The sequence below is a fragment of the Mastomys coucha genome, unplaced genomic scaffold (assembly GCF_008632895.1).
Source record: "Mastomys coucha isolate ucsf_1 unplaced genomic scaffold, UCSF_Mcou_1 pScaffold22, whole genome shotgun sequence".
In the NCBI taxonomy this organism is placed as follows: Eukaryota; Metazoa; Chordata; class Mammalia; order Rodentia; family Muridae; genus Mastomys; species Mastomys coucha.
In genome coordinates this window covers 262,978,832-262,989,989 of record NW_022196905.1, presented here as the reverse complement: position 1 = coordinate 262,989,989, position 11,158 = coordinate 262,978,832, and the positions used below count along the sequence as shown (strand labels likewise).

At 47.4% G+C, this 11,158-nt stretch overlaps 1 protein-coding gene across 1 annotated transcript in view; it reads left to right on the top strand.

Moving 5' to 3' along the window:
* Nucleotides 1-11,158, top strand: part of Pgbd5 (piggyBac transposable element derived 5) — a 69,398-nt gene that overhangs the window by 1,352 nt on the left and 56,888 nt on the right. The gene's annotated exons all lie outside the window — the stretch shown is intronic.

The window sequence follows — 11,158 nt, the reverse complement described above, 5'->3', positions numbered from 1 at the left end:
GTGTACATGACACTATAGTTATTGTTCATCAAGACTGCAGGTGCACAGGAGGCAAGCTCCTAGCTGCAGGGAGCTGGCAATGGGAAAGGTTGGCCCAGCCCTGGAGGGAGTGGTCTGCAACCTTGCCAGGCTGCAGTGTGGATGGGCAAAGTTGCAGCTGGATTGGAGGTCTACCATCACCAAGCAAGGTTCTAAGTGGGTATATTTTAAAGCCCAGCCATTTGGCTGTGGTTAATGCTACTCTAAATTGTCCTCCTGTATACTACCCTTCATTTCCCAGTGTGCTTTAAGAGCCTCCTGCCCTGGACTGCTTTCCATATTGGTTGTTGGGACTGTACCAGTCTGGTGCCCTGGTTTGTCAGTCTTTGTGCTGTGAGCCTTTGTAATCCCATGTTTATCTTGCAGCACTTAAGGTAGACATCTGCAAAGAACTCAGCAAAGCTGAGGTCACAAGGCAAAATAGGGATGTTGCGCTGGGCTAGGATTAGTTTAGATGAAGGGTCTGGTATTGAGAAGGGTAAACACACCAAAGTGATTTAACCAGTACTTTATTTCTTAGTAACCTATAAGTCAAGATGTTCAGAAGCCAACATCTATCCACTGTTCACTCTGTCCACTGTGCACTCCCAGCATGAAGTCCAGGATTGCCTGTCACTGGCATTAGGGTCATATCCTGCTTTCTGATAGTGCCACTGAGTTTGAGCCTGTTCCTGAGAGTCACTCAGAGGTTCCTTAGGCAAAGGCATTAGTGGCTATTTGCTGATATTTGTGGCCAGTGTTGTTTTTCTGCCTTGGGAGTAGACCTCTCTTTTAAATTTAGACATACTTTAGAATTCCCTCTCTGGTACCTGGTCCCCAAGGGAAACATGGGGAAAGGGGAGAGGGACAAAGTTGATGGCTTGTTGAGCCCAAGGAAAGTGATTTATCGGAGCTTAAAATAGATTCCGATTTCCAGGTTGGTCAGAAAAGATCCTTGAGCCCAGGAGCATGGAGAGAGATGGATGTGTTTATTAGGAAGCCGGTTGCTGCAGCACTCAGCCAAGAGGTTCAGCCTGCTAAGCTACAGCATCAGGGAACACTCCAACATTTGCTGCTCTACACCTCCACAAATGCAGCCTGAATCTCTCTCCCTTCTGTGTGACCCAGTTGCTTAACAGATGTAACTGGGCGGGTTGGAGGGAGTGGGGGAGAGGAAGAGTGGTGTTTTGCTCTGTTACAATGTTACATTGTTTCATAATAGAACATTTGCGATTGCTATGGCTGCAGCAGTTTAGTGAGGACTGCATAGGAGTCTAGGTTGCTATGGGACTTACCGACTTTCCCCACTGTAAGCGATTGCATCTGTGCGTGAGTGTGAGTGTGCAGATGGGCGTACAGAGCAGTTCCTTGGCTGCTAGTGGTCGAACTGGGGAGGGTTTTTTCTCTTGGGGAGAATGCAGCTTGATTCTCGTGAAGACCTGGAGACCTTTGCTGAGTCTTTGGGCAGGAAAGAGGTGCATGATGGGACCATTGCATATTGAGTTGCTCTAGAGCAGTTCTGTGGCTCCATGGAGATATTTGTGCATTTAGTAGAGAGTCATTGGTGCTGAGCTGAGAAGAGGGAAGGAGAGATTCCATAGTTACTGGTGAGAATCCTGGCCCTTCAAACTGTTCAAGCCTTCCCAGCCTCATCCCTATTTTCCATGGCTTCAGCTATCTGAATGGAGCATGCTTGGGGAGCACAGCTGGCAATGGCAGGGGAGTAGAGTGGCTCTCGCACCTCCCTCAGGCTCTGCTCTGAGGTGTGGGTCCCCTTGGGAAGACTTATGTATAAACACTTGCAGGCTGGTGTCCATGCTTTAACCCCTGTGTAGGTAGGAGAGTCTTCCTGGGAACTGAACTGCTTTCTGGGAGCACAGGGTCCAGACTTATAGCTGAACCCCCTAAAATAGCCTAGCAAGCTGTCAGCCTTATTTGTCTTCCCACTGTGCAAATCGCCAGCAGTGTGCAAAGTTCTCCTGGGAGCAGTGTGAAACTCAGCCAGGCTGTGTCTGGGGCCTCTGACCTTCAGGCTTCCTCCTCCGAATGCCTCCCATCACTTCTTGGGGAGGCACAGAAGCAGGCAGTACCAGTTTCGGGTTGCCTGTTCTAGCTTTGCTGGGTTTCCGTGGTGACTGACCACTCTCGTCCATCTAACCTCTGAGATTCCAGGAGGAGCCTGACCTTGGGAAGATGAGAGGAATGTGGGGCTGGAAATTAACATTGTTGAAATTTTGTGCTTTGAGTTCACTGCTGGATGATGATTACTATTAATTATTTTTATTATTTTGTTATTATTATTATTATTATTATTATTATTATTATTATTATTATTATTGAGATAGGGTTTCTCTACATGACCCTGGCTGTCCTGAAACTCACCAGGCTGAGTTGAATACAGATATCCACCTGCCTCTGCCTTCCAAGTGCTGGGATTAAAGGTGTGCACCACCACACCTGACTTACTGCTGGTTTAGTAATCATCTTTTATTTTTAGCATTTGTAATAATTATCTCATTTATTATATATTCTTTGAGGGTTTTATGCACCCATGCAATGTATTTCAATCATATTCACACTCTCTTTCCCCCTCCAACTCTTCCCAGACCTGCTTCCCTCACATCCACCTCACAACTTTGTTCTTCCTCCCTCCCTCCCTCTCTCCCTCCCTCCCTCCCTCCCTCCGTCCATCCTTCTCCCCCCTCTCTAATTTCTGTTGCCCATATATGCAGATATATGGGACTGTCTACTGGAGCATGGTCAACCTAGCAGGTACCACATCCCTAAAGAACACTAACTCTTTCCTAGCAGATATCCACAGTCAAATCTCCTTAATTGGGAGGGGAGCCTGGGTGGGGGAACTGTTGTGCCCTGTCCATGCTAGAATGTAGACTGACCTGAACTCAATCTTATGAATTCTTGAGTGTAGTGGGCCTTCGTGTCCAGGAGACACTGCACCACCCCAGTCCCCTTCCTTCCCCAATCCTGGCTCTTACATCTTCCTCCTTCCCCTCCTCCAATGTTTCCTGAGCCTTTCGGGCAGGGGTGTGATAGATGTGTCCCATTTATAGCTGAGCACTCCATAGACATTCCTTGAACCAGTCGTGAATCTCTCTAATACCATCTAGTAAAGCCTTTTCAACTCATGAGTAAGAAGAGAAAAACATTTCTTCTTTTCTTTCTTTCTTTCTTTCTTTCTTTCTTTCTTTCTTTTTTTTTAGCCAGAGTTAAGTGGGGTCTGTGACCGGGGAGAGCAGGAGACCTTCCTGTGGAATCATGGGAACAGTACCTTCTGTTGTGGCTCTGAGCCAGGCCATGTGGCACCAGGAGGAGCTGGGGACTTAGGGAGCTGCAACTGCAATCCCCCGGCAGTGCTGCCTAACAGCTGAGCAGCCTTGCAGGCTCAGTGCAGCTGGCTTCCTGGGAACTCTATATCCCAAGGCTGCCCAAGGTAGGGAACCTGGAGCTCCTGGTGTGGGTCACATCAGTAAATGCTCATCTGTGCCTTGTCTCACCTGATATTCACATAGACTCTGGTAGAGAAGTTGTCATTTCTGCACAGGAAGATGGTCTTAGCTTCCCAGTTGTGAGGGCAGGTGGAGGGCATCTGCCTAGTCGTACCTGACACCTCAGGACAGGCAATTCCACTCTCTTTGTTACTAGAACTTCTTTCAGCTCTGCCGCCTTCCCTGGCTTATTTCTATGTTAATACATAAAATTGTTTTTTCACTAGGTGGGGGTTGCTGTTCTGTGGATTTTAACACAGGAGTGTACTTTTATTTTTTAAGATTTATTAATTTATTTTATGTATATGAGTACACTGTAGATGTACAGATGGTTGTGAGCCTTCATGTGGTTGTTGGGAATTGAATTTAGGACCTCTGATCGCTCCGGTCAGTCCCACTTGCTCTGGTTGGCCCTACTTGCTCAGTGCCCAAAGATATAAATAAGTATACTGTTGCTGTCTTTAGACTCACCAGAAGAGGGCATCAGATCTCATTATGGGTGGTTGTGAGCCACCATGTGGTTGCTAGGATTTGAACTCAGGACCTTTGGAAGAGCAGTCAGTGCTCTTACCCACTGAGCCATCTTGCCAGCCCAGGAGTGTACTTTTATAAGTAGATTGTAGAATTTCTTCCCTAGGAGCATAGTGCTGCTTTCAGGAGGCAGGACTTCCTGTTCCAGGAAGTGTACCTATGGGTGCTGGCAGGGCCTGTGCAAGGTCCCCGCTCAATTCTGGGGTATCAAACTCACCTTGATTTCTAAAAACTGTGATTGGATATCTTTCTTAACAGCATAATAAACATGTTCCTTTTAGATAATGTTTACTTTTTTTTTTTTTAGTTCCACAATATTTTTCTATCTGGAGAAAACCATTTGTGACGCTAAATACATAAGTCATGTATATAAGATCACATCATGGTGGGTGGACTGATGTAATTCAGTTTTAATTGCAATTAATGACTCGTGAATATTTCCCATTAAATTTTCAAATCATAAAAATTTAATGAATCCACAATACAGTGATTCCTCTGGTGAGCCTCAAGCCTATGGCCTTAAAAAGTTGTTATTGTATATGTGTGTGTATATGGTGTATGTGGAGTATGTGTGCCATGGTGTGTGTATGGAGATCAGAGGACAATTTTGTAAAGGCTTGCCTTCTATACTACATGGGTTCCAGGCATGGCACTTAGGACTTCTGGCTTGGATGGCAAGCACCTTAATCACTGAGCAATCCAACTCACCTCTACTGCCTTTTTATAATTTCACTATTAAGTCAATGCTGTGATGACTGTCCTCAAAGCATAGTTTGTAGACACATCCTTGATTTGATCCTTAATATAAAACCACCTTAGGAGTCAAGGGAAGGATTTGTATGTTTTTTAGACGTTTTGGTACCTGGTGTGAAAGAATGTTCTAGAAGCATACCTGTTTTATGTCCTTGCCAACAGTGAGGGCATTGGCTGGTCCACAAGTAGTTTTAGTCATGTGACAGACCCCTGCTTGTGGTTCCAGAGGTCTCAGACTCTGGCTGGCTCCACTGCTTGGAGGCTGAGGTGAGACAGGGTATCATGGCAGATCTGGTGGTGGAGTAAGGAATTCACCTAAGCAGCTAGGATGCAGAGGGGAATGGAGATGGAGGGACAGGGACAAGAAACACCCCTCAGAGGCACGCCTCCAGTGACCTGACTTCAGCCAGGCTACCTTCAGAGTTCATATCTCCACCTCTCTAGAGAGCTGCCAGCTTGTGATCTATCAGTGAATGTCTTAGTTAGGGTTTTACTGCTGTGAACAGACACCATGACCAAGGCAAGTCTTATAATAACAACATTTAATTGTGTCTGGCTTATAGGTTCAGCGGTTCAGTCCATTATCATCAAGGAGGGAACATGGCAGCCTCCAGACAGCCATGATGCAGGTAGCTGAGAGTTCTACCTCTTCATCTGAAGGCTGCTAGCAGAATACTGGCTTCCAGGCAGCTAGGATGAGGGTCTTAAAGCCCACACCCACAGTGACACACCTACTTCAACAGGGCCACACCTTCTAATAGTACCACTCCCTGGGTGGAGCATATATAAACCATCACAGTGGGTGAAGGTTCCTGCCTTGTGGACCAAGGCTTTGGTGGGGGAGGGGGGCACTGTTGTACTTTCATCCTGTTGCAGTGATAAAACACTGACCAAAAGCTACTTGGGGGAAGAAAGAGTTTATTTCATCTTAAACTTTCATGTTCTATCATTGAGGGAGGATGGGAAAGGCATAAAAGGCAGAAACCAAGAAATAAGGCTGTCAAGATAATGCCCCCCCACACACACACTCAAGGCCTGATCTAGGCTGCATGTCAGCTGAAGTCCCTCCTCAGGGACATTAGGTGCTGTCAAGTTGACAGTGGAAACTAATCAGGGCAGATGTTCAGCTCCAAAGTGATTAACATCACCCCTAGGACAGCAAACCAGCATGTGGCTTTGGGGATGTGCCTTGATTTGCGGGGAGTCTTGCACTCAGTGAAGTGTTTGTAGGGAGTGTAGCAGACATGGGGAACATATGTCCTGAATCCCCAGCACAATGACTTTTTACATGTTGCATTCACATACCCACATAGACACAAGTAAAGGAAATGTCAAGACCTAGAGACAAGCACTGGAGTTTTATCTCCTAAAGTAATGTTGCTTATATTATGATCTGAGATGCATTCATATTATTGCATGTCTCATATTTTTTAAAAAAATTACTTGTAATTTTAAAAGATTTATTATTTTAAGTTATGTGCAAGTATGTATCTGCATGCACGGGTATGTGCACGAGTGTAAGTTCCCAAGGAAGCCAGAGCTATCAGATTCCCTGTAGCTAGAGTTAGAGATGGTTGTGAACTACCTGTTATGGGTGCTGGGAATTGAACTCCTCTCATCCGAAAGAGCAGCAAGCCCTCTTAACCACTGAGCCATCCCTCCATCCACTGAGCCATCCCTCCATCCACTGAGCCATCCCTCCATCCACTGAGCCATCCCTCTATCCACCTGCATGGGTTTTTTACGACCTATGTTCCTCTATTTCTCTTGGGCAAACATATCTGAGAGTTTAGGGCATGGTTTAGATGTCCATTGAGACTTTAGATCATTCTTGACTGTGGGGAGTCTGCCCTGTGCTTCAGGAGCCATTACGCAGCATGTCAGGCCCACTTGCTTTTGCTCTTTTCCTGGATGGTAACTAGATGCGTTTCTGGACATTGCTGTGTGTCTCCCAGGGGCAGGGGGACAGAATGACTATGTGTGGGGGATCAGTGCTGAAGTGGGCAGTGATAGTTTTCCTTCTCTGTCGGCGGGGAGTGAAACATGCCTGATATTAATTCAGCAAGCACATTGAGCCTCTGGGATAAAAAGATAAGTAAGTCCAGTCTCCTGGGAATGGGGAAGGGAGGGTGACAAATGGAGGAGAAAAGGGCGATCAAGGGAAAGAGATTTACACAGGATTCCAGAGCATGGCGCAAGAACAATTAGAGATTAGCCAGGGATGGAAACTGTCTTAACAGAGATGGCATAGCACTTAGGATCTAGGTTTGATTCCAGCACCTATACGGTAGCTCACAATTGTCTATAACTCCAGCTCCAGGGGATCTGATAACCTCCTGTGGCCTCTTTGGGCACAGCGTGCGCACGGCATACTTACATACATGCAAGCAAAACACACCTAGAAGATAAATATTTTTAAAAAGATAAAGAGAAGCCTGTGGTGGTGGCAACAGTGACTGCTGTGCATACTCTTAATCAAAGCAACACTTGGGAGGCAAAGCCATAGGCTGGTGGATCTGTGAGTCCAGCCTGGTCTACAGAGTGGGTTTCAGAACAGCCAGGACCTCGCAGAGAAACCCTGTGTTGAAAGGAAAGGGTGGACTCCATCTTGCTGTGAGTAGCTTCCTTCAGACAAAACTGAGCTTCCTTGTATGAATGAATGAATCCTGCATTTCTCTTCTCAGGAGTGCTTTGAAACTTTGGGTTTATGTTGTTGAAATTCACGTAACCTTGAGGAGCTGAACTCCCATGTGACCTTGAGGCACACAGGATTCCCCTCACTGGGGTGGGAGTGGGTGGTTCCAAAGTTTCGTGGGAGGGAGAGCTCCCAGAGGGTGGGAGGGGGCCTTGCAGGTGGCTAGGAACAGGCAGGGTGGCATTGTGGCCATAGGAGACTGGCAGCCCTGACGTCTCTGTAGAGGGACTCTGCTTTGCTCTGTAAGCTGTAGTGTGCTGTGCTGACCTTGGACTTGGTGCTTTTCAGGGACCCCTCCTCTGCTTCTCCTTAGATCAAGGGGTTTGTTTCTTGTGTGGAGTTCTTTTTTGCTTAATTGTGTTTTGGTTTTGGTTTTGGCGACAAGAGCTGACGAAGCCCCTGAAACCCACATGGAACTTGACGTGTGGCCCAAGCTGGACTTTCTGTCCCGGGTGCAGCCTGTACCACCGCACCTGGATGTAATATCACCCCCAAAAATGTTTTGGCTTTTGGGCCGTTTTGAATTTGTTACTTACAGATAACAGGTGCTCAAGACATACCACACCAGCCAGCCATTAGCGGAGGGGTGTTGGGTTGTAACTACATTTGGGAATGACAACCAAAACCTTCAATCTTTGTGTGAATACAGTCTTCATCCTTCTTGTGCCTGTACCTTAGGGGTGGGGTTGTCAGCTCCTACAGTAAGGTCTTAGGCTTCCCCTTAACTGTTTTCCTTTGTGGCCGCACGGTGTCCCAGGCTCAGCAGCAGTGTGTGGCTTGCTAGGCTCTTCTGTCTTGTCCCCGGGGCCCCGCTTGCTCTAGTTTATGGGTTTGACTTTAATCAGTCTACTGAGAGCAAAGTGGATCTAAGATTGTTCTGATCTGGGCAGCCCCAGTGACTCATGCATTTGAGTGACTCTCATTATGTTTATTGTCTTTAGAATATTCTTTTTGTGCATGTACATGTTCATGCGTGTTCCAGTACTGTTTGTGCATGTACATGATCATGCCTGTTCCGGTACTGTTTGTGTGGATGCCATCTGGAGCCAGATGGCAACCTTGGGTGCATTTCTTTGTCCTTCACTGCTGGCTTTGTTGTAGTTGTTGTTATGGATTTTTGTTTGTTTTGTTTTGTTTTGTTTTGTTTTGTTTTAGAGAGAGGAACTCTTACGTTCACCTGGGCTTCACTGGCTCAGACAGCCTGGCTGGCCAGTGAGCCTCTGGGATCTAGCCCCATCTCTGCCCCATCAGTGCTGGGATTACGAGCACATACCACCACACCTAGCCTTTTTAAAATGTGGATTTTAGGGATTGAACTCGGGTCCACAGGCTCATCCACAGGCTTTACCAGCAGAATCATCTCTCCACCCAGCCTGCTTTGGCGAGTCTAATTCTGTCTTTTGCGCGCATTTCCTTGTTTGTCTTGCGATTGAATTGTAAGAACCCTTTATATAATCCGGGGTACTTGTTTCTCAGTAGATAAAAGACTTTCAAATGTATCCTTAAAATCAGAAAGCCTGTACATCTTGCTGATGCCTCCCCTGCCTGTTTTGTCTTTGTGCCTTTGATGTCCTAGCTAGGAAGCAGTGACAAGATCAGGGTCACTACACAGCATCCCCGTGCTCTCTCCTAGAAGCTCTCTTACTTTTCTGGTTGCTCTGATAACTACCCTGATGACAGCAACTTAAGGGATGTTATTTGGGCCACGGTTCAAGGGTACATACAGTCCATCATAGGAGGGGAATCCTGACAGCTGGTCCCGCTGCCTTGACGGTCGGGAAGCAGAGAGAGGTGAGCAGCAGTGCTCAGCATGATTTTCCCATTTTATGCGGTTCAAGTTAGAGCAGGTCTTCCAGCCGCAGTGCACTTAGACAGGAAAATCTATCACAGGCTTGTCCACAGCTGAATGGTTCCAGGACCTAGGCTGACAGGCAGTGTCACACAGCACAGAGCTGTGTCCTGTCAGGCTGACAGGCAGTGTCAGGCAGTACAGAGCTGTGACCTCTCAGGCTGACAGGCAATGTCAGGCAACACAGAGCTGTGTCCTGTCAGGCTGACAGTATCAGGCAGCACAGAGCTATGTCCTGTCAGGCTGACAGGCAGTGTCACACAGCACAGAGCTGTGTCCTGTCAGGCTGACAGGCAGTGTCAGGCAGCACAGAGCTGTGTCCTGTCAGGCTGACAGTGTCAGGCAGCACAGAGCTGTGTCCTGTCAGGCTGACAGGCAGTGTCAGGCAGTCAGAGCTGTGACCTCTCAGGCTGACAGGCAGTGTCAGGCAACACAGAGCTGTGTCCTGTCAGGCTGACAGGCAGTGTCACACAGCCCAGAGCTGTGTCCTGTCAGGCTGACAGTGTCAGGCAGCACAGAGCTGTGTCCTGTCAGGCTGACAGTGTCAGGCAGCACAGAGCTATGTCCTGTCAGGCTGACAGTGTCACACAGCACAGAGCTGTGTCCTGTCAGGCTGACAGGCAGTGTCAGGCAGCACAGAGCTGTGTCCTGTCAGGCTGACAGGCAGTGTCAGACAGTACAGAGCTGTGACCTCTCAGGCTGACAGGCAGTGTCAGGCAGTACAGAGCTGTGTCCCATCAGGCTGACAGGCAGTGTCAGGCATCACAGAGCTGTGTCCTGTCAGGCTGACAGGCAGTGTCAGGCAGTACAGAGCTGTGTCCTGTCAGGCTGACAGGCAGTGTCAGGCAGTACAGAGCTGTGACCTGTCAGACTGACAGGCAATGTCAGGCAACACAGAGCTGTGTCCTGTCAGGCTGACAGTATCAGGCAGCACAGAGCTATGTCCTGTCAGGCTGACAGTGTCACACAGCACAGAGCTGTCCTGTCAGGCTGACAGGCAGTGTCAGGCAGCACAGAGCTGTGTCCCATCAGGCTGACAGGCAGTGTCAGGCAGCATAGAGCTATGTCCTGTCAGGCTGACAGGCAGTGCAAGGCAGCACAGAGCTCTGACCTCTCTGGCTGACAGGCAGCGTCAGGCAGCACAGAGCTGTGTCCTTTTAGCTCCTATCTGTATTTACTCCTTCCTGAGTTATGGTCCAAATAATGTAAGGTCCCTACTTTGTTCTTTTGCATGTGGACATTCACTTTCTCAGCTTTGTTTTTTAGAAAGACCATTCTATCTCTATTGAACCATCTTGGCACCTTTGTCAAATATCAGTTGGTGGCTATTTATAGTCATATTCTCTTTCTCTCTCTGTCTTCCCCCTCTCTCTGCAGAGACTGAACCCAGGTCTGGTGCATGCTAGGCATGAGCCCCATATCGATCCAGCCCCAATTTTCCATCTTAATTCTATTTATATCTCTTTTTGCTCTCTTACTCTATGATAAAATGCCCATTTCTCAACAGTAATTTGAAAACAGTACATTGACTCCTAAAACAAGCTTTTCAGGCTGGGAGGATGTAACTCATTGCTGGAGTGCCTGCCTATTATGGAAGGCTTCAGCTTTGATCCCCAGCACCGAGAATTTAAAAAAGAACAAGATTTCCTGCATCAGAAACTTTTAACATTCTATCATACAGTTCCAGGGTTTATGGCTTGCAATCTCATGTCACACATTCATGGATATGATCATAGGCACACATGCATGTGCTTTCACACACACACACATACACACACACACACACACACACACACACACACACAC